The sequence below is a fragment of the Apodemus sylvaticus genome, chromosome 22, assembly GCF_947179515.1.
Source record: "Apodemus sylvaticus chromosome 22, mApoSyl1.1, whole genome shotgun sequence".
NCBI classification, from domain to species: Eukaryota; Metazoa; Chordata; class Mammalia; order Rodentia; family Muridae; genus Apodemus; species Apodemus sylvaticus.
This window is the reverse complement of record NC_067493.1, coordinates 9,922,987-9,925,970: the sequence shown is the minus strand read 5'-3', so window position 1 is coordinate 9,925,970 and position 2,984 is coordinate 9,922,987. Positions and strand designations below refer to the sequence as shown.

The following is a 2,984-nucleotide window of genomic DNA, read 5'->3' as shown; positions in this document are numbered from 1 at the left end:
TACTGGTTTCTGCTACTCTATAAATACTGGAACCTCACAGGGATACCTCTTGGATATCCTATTGTTGCCCTGTGTCATGGAGATCCTGTAGCTCTGGATATATAGCTTTGTCCTGTTCATGAACCCAGGCATTCATCAATGGGGTAGGTATTGAAGTGGGTCAATTCAAAGTCCTGGATCTGGGATTGAAAGGTATGTGAGCTGGTTAGCTCACTGGATCTCCTGCTCTCATCACCTCAGAACCATCTCATCAACAGCACCTGCAACCAGGGTCAGCTTTATCCTGCTGCCCAGGCAAGGTATAAGGTCTTCTGAGTGCTGCAACAGGTGAGTGACAGAGACAGTTCTCCTCCTTTCATGACCTTATTGGAGTCACTGTTTCCATCCACTCCAGGCAAAGAAGGTAAAAGGGAGCAGAAGGATCTCTCTCCCTTGCAGATGCCACAATCCCTCAGATAAGTGGCAGTGCTGGCTCTCCCAAACTCCCATGGGGCCGGATCACTGGAAGCCCACACATTCAGGACGGCTCTACTGTGCTGTCCAGGTTAGGTGTAGGGCATTTTCTGAGTGCTACAACAGATGAGGGGCATGGAGAGCTCCCTTGTTTTTATGCTCCCAAGGCCAGCTCACCCATGATGTCAAGGTGATGGGTGGGGCCAGTTCTACACAGCCCTCAGACATCAACATATCTCAGAGTGGCAGCCCAGACCACAGAGATCCATCTGGTCTTTGGTCATAAGAGATCCCTGATGCAGCAGAGCCTTAGACCAAGACATGGACCCTGGTAGCAGCACAGGCCAGAAACCTACCATGGTCCCAGGTGGCATTACTAGCTACTCACATCAGGCTATTCATCACTACCCTTTAGTTTCCAATTCTGCCTCTTTTTATTGTGCCCACATCCTTATATTTCTTTTTCTTTTTTATTTCTCTACCACTTGTCCCCTTTAGTGGCACCTGGGGGTCTCTGGGTGGGGGTCTGTGGTCATCTCAGGTGTGATTTCAGGATGCTATACCCTGTTTATGCTTTATGGATCCTGGCATGGGTCATCTGGCACATGATCTGTCCCTGTTTAGGCCTGCAAGGCAGCAGACTGCTGGTCATCTCAGGCTCGCTCCCTACCCAGGACCCATGGTACTTGTTGGTGATTGTCTCAAGTTCTCTTTTTTTTCTAGGAATTTTTCTAATCATTCAGATGTTTGTAGGTCTTTCCTCTTTGCCCCCTTCTGATGCACATGTTATAGAGCAGCCACACCTGCAATGATTCTAGGGGCAGATCTTTTAACTTTCATAAGCATATTTATAGACATACATATACACAAAGTACATATAAGTACCCAATAATAAGTACTTATTTCTTAAAATAAACTTTAGAAAATTAAAATAGTTTTGATACTTTTATTACTACATTTGTTTGTAGGGAGGTGTACATTAATCCAGTGCTAATATATTATTCTCTGTACAATTGTGAAATGTAGAATGAGAGTGTACAATATCTTTGACATTGCAATTAATCTCTGATTATTTTAGGGATGCATTTACAATAAAATCTCACCCCTTGTGTGAATATGGCAGTGACTTGCATAGTATTGAAAAAAGAATGTTGTGTTTATGGAAATGAATCAAATATTGTTTGAGACCAATGTTAATACCCTCAAAATACTCTGTACAGACTTGCTTTTGAGATTTCAACCAAAGTAGTAATTAAATCGGTTCCATAAACCCTTGTTATCTGGGCTCCTACACCTTATTAGCACTCTGATTAAGCTGTTTTTTACTTTGATTCTTGCTCCATGCCTTATCCAATTTCTCCTTAATACCATTGCCAGAATTACCAGCAACTAGGTTATGGTGCACTGTCAGACCCTGGACTCCTCAAATACAGGTTATAAGATTCTCAAAGCCTGTGATGAGACCTCTCCATTGTAAAGTAAAATAGGGAGAGATGCTGAAAAACCCTTCTGTTAAGGACATTGTCTACCTTGTCTCCGTGAACATTGCGTAAGTGGAGGACTATGTTTCCCAGTGGTGCTTTTTCTCTTTTTTATATGTCTGACATCCACATACACTATCTGAGGAATATCACATAGTCCTTGGTTAAATCAAGGTTACAACTCTGTTTCTACTTATAAAATCCTTCCCAGAAAGCACCTGGAATGCCTCTCCATCCATGGTACATTAAGCCTCAACCCCTGTAAATCCATTTGAAAAACCCTTTCCTTCTTTCCACAGTTTATATAGCCCTTGTTCACCATGAGTAAATATATGCACAAGCTATTTCACTGAATTTCTTCTAAAATTGCTGTAACACATAAATTCTTGGAGAAGTACCCCCAACTCACCTGTAGCCAGACTAAGATCCTGCTGACCTAGTTGTTCCTGGCTCTACTTCATTCTTTTCTGTTTGTTATGCACCTGGACACTCCAGGAGATGAGGCAGAAAGCAGACGTGGTGTGTGTGTGTGTGTGTGCATGTGTGTGTGTGCGCGTGCGTGTGTGTGTGTGTGTGTCTGTGTGTGTGTGTGTGTAAATAGTTATGCAGAAGCTAACCATCCTCACACAGACTAGTTGGATTGCTTTCCTGGAAGGTTGGCAATTTTTTCTCATGTCCTAAAAAAATGCACATTTAATATATATATATATATATAAATATATATTATATATATATTTATATATATATAAACATATAACAGTACTTTATTATTAGCTGTGCAAAACTGATTACCTTCTTTGCTTAGCAGATCTTTGTTGTTTAAGTTTCACAAAAGATGTTAAATCTGTTGAATATAAAACTTTTTCTTCTTTTTTTTTTTTTGGTTTTTTGGATTTGTTTTTTTCGAGACAGGGTTTCTCTGTATAGCCCTGGCTGTCCTGGAACTCACTCTATTGACCAGGCTGGCCTCAAACTCAGAAATATGCCTGCCTATGCCTCCCAAAGTGCTGGGATTACAGGTGTGCGCCACCACCGCCCGGCTGAATATAA

General features: G+C 41.7%; 1 pseudogene; it reads right to left on the bottom strand.

Moving 5' to 3' along the window:
- Positions 1-1,201: 1,201 nt before the first annotated feature.
- On the bottom strand, positions 1,202-1,278 carry LOC127673415 (uncharacterized; annotated as a pseudogene).
- Between the last annotated feature and the right edge of the window lie 1,706 nt (positions 1,279-2,984).